Here is a 13,337-nt window from a genome sequence, read left to right as displayed (position 1 = left end):
CCACCCATGTTGCCTCATCCGCTGATAATCTGACCCATTGCACTAACACTTGAGCAACTGAGACACTGTCCCTCATAACTGAACGACGATCCAGGACCAGCTCTGGTAAATAAGGTGGATCCACACACAAGAGATCCTCAAGGAGAGATAGTTCTGCATCAGTCGCCCCAATAGCTTTCTTAAGAAGGGAGACATGGAAAACTGGGTGAATGTGAGACTCAGGAGGTAGTTGTCACTCTCCCCACCGCATTAAAAGGACCAAGTAGCGTGGTGCAAGCTTACGATTCTTTGAGCGAAACAACGTCGACTGGCGATATGGCCGGAACTTGAGATAGACCAGATCTCCAACATCAAATTCTTCGTGGTGGCGATGTCTATTTGCTGAACGTAGCATTTTCTGTTGTGCTCTCTCAAGATGAAAACGTAGGTGAGCTAACAACTCATCACGTACACGCAAATCTTCTGCAACAGCATTAACTCTGACCTCTCCTGGCAGAAAGCTTTGAATAGTGGGGGGAGGACGACCATACACCACTTCGAAAGGAGTAGTATGGGCAGCCGTTTGAAAGCTAGTATTATAGCAATATTCAGCCCATGCAAGCCATTTGCTCCATTGTTTACGCCGCTCTGAAGAGAAGCAGTGTAAGTATGTCTCCAGACAACGGTTGAGGACTTCAGTTTGTCCATCAGTTTCGGGATGATAGGCGGAACTCATCTGGAGTGAAGTGCTAGAGAATCGGAATAATTCTTGCCAAAATGAACTGAGAAAAATCGAATCTCGATCTAATACAATAGAAGTGGGCAGTCCGTGCAGCCGCACAATTTCTCTAGTGAAGAGATCAGCAACTTGACGAGCTGTAAAGAATTTTGAGAACCTATCTACAACGACCAACACGCAGTCCACACGTCCTGGGCAACCCCGTTATAAAATCCATGCTGATGTCATCCCAAATCCTTGAAGGGATCGGCAATAGTGTAAGCAGGCCAGCATGGGCGCGTGTGTCATACTTGTTCTTTTGGCAGATTGCACAAGCTGCAACGAATTTGATGCGTGCCATCGTTCTCGGGTGCGCCATCGGGCACCATCGTGGGAGCCCAGACGATGCAACGCCCTAAGCCCACGCCCTATGCTTTCATCCGCGGTAGAAGCGCACCCGATAGGCCATCGGGCGCCTTTGTGGGCGACGCGGACGATGGCGCGCCCGATGGCACGCATTTTTTATTTTTTTTAATGCTAAATTCAAAAATTTTGTTTAAATACCCCCTACCCCACCTTCATTTGTAACATTTCATTTCACCATTCCACTCTCGAAACTCACATTTACTACGAAATGGATTCAAGTCTCAATAGTCCGATGTTTGGGGGTGATGCACGTTGGCCGGGTACAGAACCCGACGAATATCGGTCGTTCGACGCCAACGCGCAGTATTATCCCAAATTAAGTATGAATTTGTACGGTTTGTCTGACATGGATCCGGCACCGGGCGTACAAGGTGCCACCTCCGGAAACGAATGAAGAGTACGCCCTCGGGATGACGAACTACCAACCGGATGAAACCCTCGTCTTGGCGAGGTATTGGGTGGTTATTTCGGAGGACCCGATATTCGCGAACAACCAGAAGCAGCTTGCGTACTGGGAGCGCATAGCCGAGAGCTATAATGAGGCGAAGTCATCGATCGCGTACAAGCGTCATAGGGAGCAGCTCCGCAAGCACTGGGCCAGGTGAAGAAGCAAGTCAACCTGTTCGCGGCAGAGTACGAGAAGTGCTCGAGGGAGCAGGGAAGCGGCGAGAGCTTGAGCGATGTGCGCGATAGAGCGTTGTTGTCGTACCAGTCCATGTACGGCGACTTCAAGCATTTCAACATCTGGGCGCTCTTGAGGGACAAGCAAAAATTCCAAGGCGGGATTCTGCACACCGGTGCGACAAAGAGGACGAAGACAATCGAAGCTGGTGGTTACATGAGCAGCGAAAGCAGAACTCGTCCCGTGGACCTCAACCGGACGTACGCGGAGGATGAGAGTTTCGGCACACCGATGTCCTCCCGGCGTCCCATAGGCGTCAAGGCTGCGAAGAACAAGGGGAAGGCGACGGCGACATCATCCTCGACCTCCGCCGCCCTATCGCCGATCCCAGTCCCGATCCCGACCCCAAGCCTGACGGTCGCCGCCTATGTGGAGTTGACAACAGCCTCGATGGCGCGGACGTTGTTGCAGACGCACAAGGCACTCGAGAAATGTACGGACCCCACCAAAGCCAAATACCTCCGGGGGTTGATCGATGAGCTGCGCCGGAAGTTGGGAATTTCGTAGATTAGCTAACTTGAATCATGTAAATTTTGTTTAATCAATGCAGTCTTCGTCGGTTTTTATTTAATCGTTGTGTTTTTTAATTAGTTTGCATTATATATTTTGAAAATATTTAAATTAATTAACTAAACAATAGTAAAACCTATAGGGCGCCCCACTGCAGGTGGAAGGGTAGGAGGACAAAAAAGATGACGTGGCGGTGCATAGGGCGCGCCTTAGGGCGCCCCATTGCTAATGCTCTAACAATTCTTGACCATACCAGGCCAATAGACATTAGCAGCAAGTCGGCGATAGGTGCGATAAGCCCCAGCATGGCGACCTGGAGATATGGTCTCCAATGTTGGATAGCGCGCACGAGGGCCATCATTTCTTTTTCATAGGCAGATTTGGAGAGAAGGTGTGGAGAGATTGTCTTGCTAAAGTAGGCAACGGGTTGGTTCTCTTGCATCAGAACAACGCCAAAACCATGCCCCGAGGCATTACATTCCACAATGAAATCTTTTGAAAAATCTAGCATTCAGAGCAAGGGAGCTTTGGTGAGAGCAAGCTTGAGATTTTGAAAAGCTTCATCTGCCTTCTTCGTCCACTGAAACTTCTTGCCATCGGGTTTCTTTAACAAGGTTGTGAGAGGTGCAACAATTTTACCATAGTCACGAATGAAACTGCGTTAATAGCTGGTTAAGTTGAGGAATCCTCTAATGCCTCGCACTGTTGATGGAGTCAGCCAACGCATGACAACAGCTATCTTCATAGGATCCATACGTACTCCCTCGAATGACACAATATGCCCCAGATATTTTACATGTTGTCTCCCCAAAATGCATTTCTTTGGTAAGTATCGGGGCATATCATACAGCAGCTGAAAGACTTGATGGAGATGACCAATATGTTCTTCCCACGTATGGCTGTAGACGAGGATATCATAAAAAAAGACTAGAACAAACTTTCGAAGAAATGGTAGAAAAAAATTGTTCATGAGGCTCTGAAATGTGGTTGGTGTGTCCGTCTATCCGAACGGCATAACAAGGAATTCATAGTGGCCTGAATGGGTACGGAAGGCAGTCTTAGCCACATCTGATGGAGCCACACGAATCTGATGATAGCCGGCACGGAGATCGAGTTTACTAAACCACTGTGAACCGTGTAATTCATCCTTGGATCACCGAGATGGGATACTTGTTTGGCACGGTCCTTTTATTAAGTTAGCAATAATCAACACAAATCGCCAGGACTCATCTTTCTTCCGGAGTAAGAGTACTGGACTTGAATATGGGCCTGTACTCGGCTATATAATCCCTGCGGTTATAACGATAGGGTCGGACTCGGCTGTTTAATCCATGCGGTATAATCGCCATACCAACTTCTCCATTTCTTTCTTTTGTGTGTGGTTATAACGATAGGGTCGGACCGACACTGGTTCCGATCACGGTAGCAGCGTGATGCGATGATCCGTCGTGCGATGGGGTGGCAGCGAGGTGGCTGATGTAGAGATAGCCGGAAATAGCCGGAAATGCTATCACGTACTTTATATACAATAATAACAATCATTCAACCAATGATGCACATTATAATACACACGATGCAATGCAATATTGCAATTGATGCATTGTAATATTTGTTGATAAACAATACTGCTATATTGTAAATGATGCACATCAATATATAACCAACAATTCTGCAATATCAGTATCACATATATAACCAGCACAACTCAGTAGTACATTTTTGGCATGCAACTAAACAAATTTGTAACAATACTATATATGAAACTAGAATTCGAAGATGTTCATCACAATACACATGAATGCAAGATATGGTATAATGATGCACTGCAATGTTGTAAATGAGCACTGCAATATTTGGTGATAAACAATACTGCAATATTGTAAATGACGCACTGCAATGTATAACTAGCAATACTGCAATAGAAGTATATCAAATCAATAAAGTCAATGCAGCGGAAACAATAAAGCAAGCAAGCAACAACCAACCAAATCAATACAGTACATCAAACCAAAACACTATGGAAACGTATAGCAAATCATACAACAATATAGCGGAAACAATAAAGCAAGCAAGCAACAACCAAACAAGTAACATTCACAAAATATACAGCGGATACAATAAAGCAACCAATCGACTACCAATCAAGCGCGAATCTTGGTTTGCAAAAACATCTACGCAAATCGTCAAGAATTGAGTCCAAACGTCAGATTTATACAACAAATCTTTCAAAAAACACCGATCAACATTAAACAGACCAAATATCGGAGGAATTGTACTTCAATCGCATTGCAACAATGAAAAAATCAAGCAAACGTGAATAAATACGGAAACACACACACTAATCTGCATGCATAGTAACATTCCAAAAGGAAGTCCGATCAAATTGCAAACAATTCCAGTCAAATTACCTTGTTGCCGAAAAAAGTGTAGAGTCGGACTGAAATCGTGGTATAGAAGCAATTCGAAATCCCGATTTAAGTTGTTGCACGAGGGAGCCGTGGTTTTCAAAAAAGAGGAGGATTGGAGAGAGATAGGGGTCGATGCAGATTAATGGTGGAGTTGGGTGAGAGTCCTACTATTTTCTCAAATTGATACGCAAGAATTAACCCCCCAAAATTTTGGGTGTTTCAAATTTGATTCAACTTTAAATTTTTCGAAATGACTAAATTAGCCCCGACAACAATTCCTAATCCATTAGACAGCAACATTTACTCTGTGTGCGAGATTTAATCATGAGCATTGGATTTCCAGATCTAGTGGACTATATTGGTGGTATGGTGTTACTCTATATATGGTGGCACCATAGTACTCCCCAATAAATAAATGTTGTATGTTCGATATGTCTAACTAAATTACATTAAAATATCTATAAAAAAATATTACATAAACCATAATCGATTAATATATTTTGGTACTATTTTTGTGGTTTTGAATATTTTTCTAATATTATATATTCGACTGTAATATTACAAAATTTTAAAAATTTAGAAATTACAAATTTATAAAGTAAAAAATTAAAATGTAAATTATAAAATTTTAAAATTGAAACAGCAAACTCAATTATTATTTATATATTATATATCAAATTTCAATTTATTTTTATAATGTAATAAATTAAATTATGAACTCTAATATTTTATGAAACACATACACTACACACATTACGTAAAACACATACACTACTCAATACTCACAAAGTAGTCTACGTAAAACACATACACTACACACTACAAACATACAAAAAATACATGCACTACAAACACACAAACAGATTACACAGAATTCATAGACTATACACAAAATACAAACAGTACATATTAAAAAACACACAAAAACAAAATACATGCACTACAAATACACATTGCAAAAACTACAAATACTTATACAAAGTACACTCACTTCACACATAAGCACAAAACACACACAGTTAGTACACTATACACATTACAAACTATATTCAAAATACAAACATTGTGCTAAACACACACAATAATCACATACATACACAAATTTCATAGACTATACACAAAATACACACACTACAAATTCAAAAGCGCACACAAAAACAAAATACATACACTGCAAATACATATACACACATTGCACACACTACAAATACTAATACAAAATACACTCAATTCATATAGAAGCACAAAATACACACAAAATACACACAGTTCGTATACTATACACAAAATATACATAATTCATACACTATACACTAAATACACACTCACACGCATATGTAAAATACACACACCATGTTACAAAATACATACACTATATACATTGGACACAATACAAACTATATTCGAAATACAGATGTTGTGCTAAATACATACAATACTCACACTGCACACTACATAAAACACATACACTACAAACATTGGACACAATACAAACTATATTCTACATACTCAAATTGTGCTAAACGCACGCTAACACACAATACTCACACAGCACACTTCGTAAAACACAACCACTACACACATTATACACACTACAAACATACAAAATTACATGCACTACAAACACATATAGACCGATTGCACACACTGCAAATAATCACACATTTACACACAATTCATAGACTATACATACACACACCACAGATTCAAAAACACACAAAAAAACAAAATACATGCACTGCAAATACACACATTGCAAAAACTACAAATACTAATACAGAATACACTCACTTCACACATAAGCACAAAATACACAGTTCATACAATATACAAAAAATATACACAATTCATACACTATACACTAAATACAAACTCACACGTAAAATAAACACATTGTGTGACAAAATACACACACTACAAATACACAAACACACATTGCACACACTACAAATACTAATACAAAATAAACTCAGTTCATAAAGAAGCACAAAATACACAGTTCGTATACTATACACAAAATATACATAATTCATACACTATACACTAAATACACACTAACAGGCATTCAGAAAATACACGCACTATGTTAAAAAATACATACACTATTTACATTTGACAAAATACAAACTATATTCGTAATACGGACATTGTGCTAAACCACAACATTTACACTCCACACTACATAAACCCATACACTACACACTTCATACACACATAAATACAAAATACACATAGTTCATACACTCGACACTAAATACACACTCATGTTGTGTTACCAAATACATACGCTACAAATATTACACACCTAAACAAATACACGCATTGTACACACTATACACCCACTATATACACAATACACACTGCCTACACTACACAAATACACACAATTTACACACAAACATACAAAACAAACACTAAACACACTATACACACACTACACTTAGTATACTAACACAAAATACACACATTTCACAAAACACTACATACACTGCACTTAGTATCCTAACACAAAATACACACACTTCACAAAGAAGCACAAAATATACACATACACTATACAAAAAATACACACTATAAACATTACATACACAAAATAGAGAAAATATACTACACACATTATATATAAAATACACACTACATACACTCAAAATGCATGCACCGCAACTACATATACATCTACGCACATTACACACACTAAAAACAAAATACACACAATATATAAAATATACACGCAATGCACATACACGTACAAAAAATATACCAACATATACATAAAATGCACACACTAGACACACCACATACTATACACAAACACACAAAGTAAATACACGGTACACTATACACAACACAAACAAAATACACAATATGCTACACACACTATGCACAATACACACCACATATTATACACAAACACACACACGGTAAATATACGGTACACAATACACAAACAAAATACACAATATACTTCTATGCACAATACACACACTACATAAAACATATATTCCTTCCGTTCCAAAGGAATAGAGGCATTTCATTTTGAGCACTCGTTTTAAAAAAATGATAATAAATTATTAAAGTAGAGAAAGAGTAAAGTAAGATAGAGAATAGTGTAGAGAAGAGTATCTACCATATTTTCTATCTTACTTTACTATTTCTCTACTTTAACTATGTATTATCATTTTTTCAAAACGAGTGCTCAAAATAAAATGCATCTATTACTGAGGAACGGAGAGAGTACAAAATTCATGCACTGCGCACTCATATAAACAACCACATGCATCAAAAACACATACAGATTCCATATATTGCACATAATAGGCACACAAAATACACGCATTGCGCATGTACACACTACGCATTGCCCAATACACACACTACACAAAATACAATTAAAAAGTATACACACACTACACATACTATAAACAAAATAAACACTACAAATACTATAAACAAAATACACTGCACATATTACAAACAAAATACATGCACTTCAAACACAACCAACACACATCAGACATACAAGCACAATACACAAACTACAGAAAATGCACTACACACACTATATACAAAATACACACACTACACAAACAAAAATACACAAACAAAAAACAAAGTATGCTACACACAAAAAACACATATTATACAATACTATAAACAAAATACACACAAAATAAACACTATACACAATGCACTTCAAACACACCCACTATACACCCAACACAAATTTCAAACGTACACACTATACACAAAACACATACAATGCACTACACACACTATATACAAAACATACACGCTACAAAAATAAAAATACACAATACACCACACAATTAAAATACAAAGTACGCTACACAAAAAATACACATATTACACACTATGCACAAAATACATGAACTTCAAACACATATAAACACGTTGCACACTCTGTACAAAATAAGACAACGCTACACAGTACACAAAATACACGCAATATGCACTACACACACTATACACAAAATACACACTACACGATATACACAAATACACACATCATACACAAAATATATGCATTGCACACAATATACGCAAAATACAAACATTGCGCTTCACACACTACACTCAGTATACACGCGCTGCACATACTACACACTAGATACACACTATACATACACAAATACATACACAAAATATACATACATATACATAAAAAGCACACACTATACACACTATATACTATACAAAAACAAAATATACATTATACCAACACAAATTACACACACCATAAACACAATACTCACACTATACACAAAATACACACATTGCACACATATACACAAGATACATATAATACACACTATACACACACTACATACTACATGCACTACACAAAATACATATATTTTGCACACATTGTACACAAAACATTTACATTGCACACAATACACAAAATATATATGTTTTGCACATACTATACACAAAATATTTGCATTGCATACAATATTCACAAAATACAGATATTGCGCTTCACACACTATACACAAAGAACACACTAGATTTGGTATACACATGTGACACATACTACACACATTGCACACACTATAAACAAAATACACACGGCAAACACACACATTGCACATACTATTAAAACTAACAAAGAATACACATACTTCATCCACAAACACAAAATCACAGTACGCCGTACATAAAACACAAACACTACATACAATACACACACTACAAATTACAAGTTACACACTACACACGAAATACACACACCACATACACTACATACATTACACATAATACATATATTATACAAAATACACACAATACACAATGCACATTATATATTCAAAATAAAATTATAGACTATACGCATTACATTCAAGCCTTTAATACACACACTGTGCACAAAATAGAGACAATATACACTGCACACATACATAAAATAAACATACTACACACTATTAAAAAAATTAACACACTTTACACACACTATAGACAAAATATACATACTTCACGCACTGCACATACACTACACTACACAAACTATACATACTTCATACACTACATTCATCATTGCACCCAGTAAACTCACTTCAAGAAATAAAAATTACCAAGCATATAGACTGCACATAGTATCCACAAAATACACATACTACATATACATACACATACACATTAAATACATGCACTTCAAATGCAAAAACACAACACACACACTGCATGCTAAGAAAACACATGCACTACACACATTATACATATATTACAAACACTATAAACAGATCCACACACTATACACCAAATACATGCATTTCATTTGGTTTGAGAGTCCAATATAGGAAGCTAGTTGTTCTGTCCACTCCTTTCCAAGCTCCTGCAACAAGAAACAAACTTCATTAAAGTCTGCAAGAAGACAACAAATATGATGAATAAATGTGGTGAGTGAAGCAGATTTGTTAAAGAAAAAAAAGTGTAAGAAGCAGCATAGTGACAATGAGCTAGACTGTTTCATTACCTAAATTGCAAACTAAGAACGATAGGACATGAACACATAACTAATGCCTAGTTTCTGCATGGAAGGAAGGCATAAATTCAAATTACCTCAACAGTTATACATCATCTTCATTCTAAACTCCTGCAACTAAAGTGTATCAATTTACTTTCATAAAATTAATATCCATTTGTTAAAACCACCAATTTGATCAAAAAAATATCTTGAAGCACATCATTGGTGTGTTCAAATAGGCAAAGACATTTTCTAAGAAACTCAGATGTCATGCTTCGAGTCTTTTCGACCTTCAATCATGAATAGCAAAGAAACCATGGCACGGAATCCATAGCACTCTAAAATTTTAAAATTAGTTGTACTGATGGAAAGCTTACAAAGTTTATCATGATGAATGACCTAAAATTTGAATCATCTGAGAAGACATCTGCCAAGCGCATTGCATTAAGTTCCAGTTGCCCCTTCGGGTAGCTTGCCTCAGAGGGAGCATTAACAAATTTTTTAGCAACGCAAGAACCTATACAAAACAAATGCCCATGATACCACCAAGTAAGACAAAATGACAAATTGACAACTGCATATGTATTGGAGGCCGATATTGCAATGCTTATTGTATAGGAAATACTATAACATTCGTTATAGACCGGATTGCGACTGAGTAATAATACAAACTAGGATTATAATAGGCGGTTAAAATCACAAGAAAAAGTTTGAAATGTGTCATATTTGGGTTTCTCGATGTGTAAAATTTCGGCACCACATTTAAGATTATTTTAGTTTCCTTTTCAGTGTACAAAACTTGCTGGTTTTTCAATGTAATTGTAACAATAGATCTAAAGGGTCTGGGAATTCTTTTTCTATTATAAATGCAATGAAACATGTATATCTATCAAAGTTGTAACAGAAACTGCATGATGCTTTGATTTTAGAATACCTCGAGTCCAACAACTTTGCTATATCCTGAGTTGCTGTGTTGCTGGCCACCTCATCTAGGTAGGATACACTTTCAGCTTCACAAAAGTGCAAAAGCAACAACGGAAAAAATCAGATTTACTTTAAGAAATAAGGGGCTGTTCACACAACCACACCAAGCACAACCACATAAAATTTTAATGGTGTGGCTAACTTCACCAGCAGTTGTAATATTCAAAGACATATATCCACTTATTCAAAGAGATAGCATCCATGTATGAGGAAATATTGTTTGAGCCCGATAACTTTAAGTCCATGACGGCCTGACCAGAATAAGAACAGAATGCCTCCATTGCCACACAACTCCTGAATTAATAAACAGGTCACAGGGAAGAAACAAATAATAAAGAAACAAAAGGGGAAAAGGAAAAAAGAGAAAGTAATCAGAAACAAGTGTGAATTTTAGTTAACTAGTGGGATATAAGTGCTATTAATAGAACTTGTAATAAGCTAATTCACATATGCAGGTTCAACTACTTACAGGAAGATAACTTACTATGCTTAATACCTCCATATGTGGATCAGAAGATTGAATAAGTCCAAGTCGGTGATCAGTATAGACACTATGGCCAACATCAGGTTCAGTATGAGAAGCTAAAATCTTATTAAGTGCCCTCTCTATAAATGCTACAAAGTGCAGGATATGATTGCGGTACTGTGGCCACCCAATGAGACGGTCCACAAACTGCTCCAATGCCTCAGTCCCAAAGAAAATCATCTGAATGTCATAAATCATGGCCAGACTGAAATTCACAATAATAACATTAACTGATAACCTAGGAAGGAACAAACTTTTGAATCTTCAGGCTTCCTCAAAGTATCTAAAACAGCTCGTAAAGCAATGCCCAGCATAAGGTGAGTAACAAGCTGATGCTTAATGACTGATCCTGAAGCAGAAGCATTCACGAAGGATAAACATTAGGCAGGCTGAATATTTTAGAACAGGAAACATTACAACTAACATAGTTAGGTTGAAGAGTACTTTACAACACTATTTATCAGTGCTCATGTTCAATCAGTAACCCAGAATTTGTTGTATCAAGCATATCATCAAACGGACCAATAAAGATAACAAACTCAAACACAGTAGACTATGTATAAAACTACCTAATTGACATATAAGAGATGTTAAGTCAAATTAAAGTGTTGAGGAACTTGACCAAACAAATCAAGTCTATAGATAAAATATACAGAAATCAGAGTAGGCTAGAGTCCATACATTGTAATTAAATTATTTACTGCACGAAAATTGTTTGCAAATAAAAATAATGAAGGAAACTTCCCCAATTGTATTCAAATTATTAATTAGATTTTCCTACATGGGCCTATATAACTTTTGCAGTCACCCTGCCACTGTAGATGCAACAAGCTACTACCCTTATATGATTGATCGATTACATTGTTTTTCTTTAAATATATACTGCCATCTTTCCTATCATCTTTACAAGATAGTCTTACCTTCGTACCTTCTTTCTGCATTAAAACTCCTTTTAGGACGCATATTCCCTACAAAACAGTGTAAAATCATTTGCATATCATGTAAGACCCCTGAACAAATTAAGTGTTATTAAACATGGTTTTTTTATTTACATGATTTTCAAATATAAGTAAAAGGAAGTAAACGTTTTATATCATAAAAAAAATCCTTCGTTTTCCTTTATCAGTATAAGTTTTTGTCTTACATCACTAGAATAGGTTAATTACAACATCACAAGAAAGATCATGAGATGATCTCTTACAGAGAAATGTAGCGTTGGGCTACTCTTTTTTATCTGGGCTTAGAGTCCAAATACAGGAAGCTAGTCCTAAAGGTAATATAAAAAATGGTTAGTGATAAAATATATATGTGCTAAGGTAAATATCCATTTCTACTAAGCCCCAAAAACAGATGCACTTAACATTTTAATGGAAAAGGTGTGAATGATATCCATAGTTAAGCATGAGAGGTTTTTACATGGACTAATTTGTTTCTCAGATGCAACAACGAACGATCCCGGGCACAAACTGAATTATAAATAACCTACAAAGAAGATTGCCTATCTACAAAATGCACATAATGAATAAATGTGGTGAGTGAAGCAGTTTTATTAACGAAAAAAAAGTGCAACTACAAGAAGCTGCATAGTGACTAATGTGCTAGAATGTTTTTCATTAACT

The 13,337-nt window shown here is 36.9% G+C and overlaps 2 long non-coding RNA genes across 4 annotated transcripts in view; both read right to left on the bottom strand.

The window, feature by feature from the left end:
- Positions 1-9,922: 9,922 nt before the first annotated feature.
- On the bottom strand, positions 9,923-10,702 carry LOC121787377. The gene is made up of 2 exons (XR_006047474.1): positions 10,586-10,702; positions 9,923-10,076 (listed from the first exon to the last, which is right to left on the bottom strand). It is a non-coding gene; the product is annotated as an uncharacterized LOC121787377 (long non-coding RNA).
- A 453-nt stretch (positions 10,703-11,155) lies between these two features.
- The window catches only part of LOC121787371, a 25,166-nt gene continuing 22,984 nt past the window's right edge, over positions 11,156-13,337 (bottom strand). The window contains exons 11-13 of one of the 3 annotated variants that reach the window (XR_006047444.1): positions 11,677-12,067; positions 11,340-11,486; positions 11,156-11,218 (exon numbers count right to left, since the gene is read on the bottom strand). This is a non-coding gene — a long non-coding RNA (uncharacterized LOC121787371). Of the gene's footprint in view, positions 11,219-11,334; positions 11,487-11,676; positions 12,068-13,337 lie in introns of all 3 variants that reach the window. The other 2 variants (XR_006047448.1, XR_006047447.1) reach the window with 2 other exon arrangements.

This window comes from Salvia splendens, chromosome 22 (assembly GCF_004379255.2).
Source record: "Salvia splendens isolate huo1 chromosome 22, SspV2, whole genome shotgun sequence".
Taxonomy (NCBI): Eukaryota; Viridiplantae; Streptophyta; class Magnoliopsida; order Lamiales; family Lamiaceae; genus Salvia; species Salvia splendens.
This window is presented reverse-complemented; position numbering and strand designations above follow the sequence as displayed.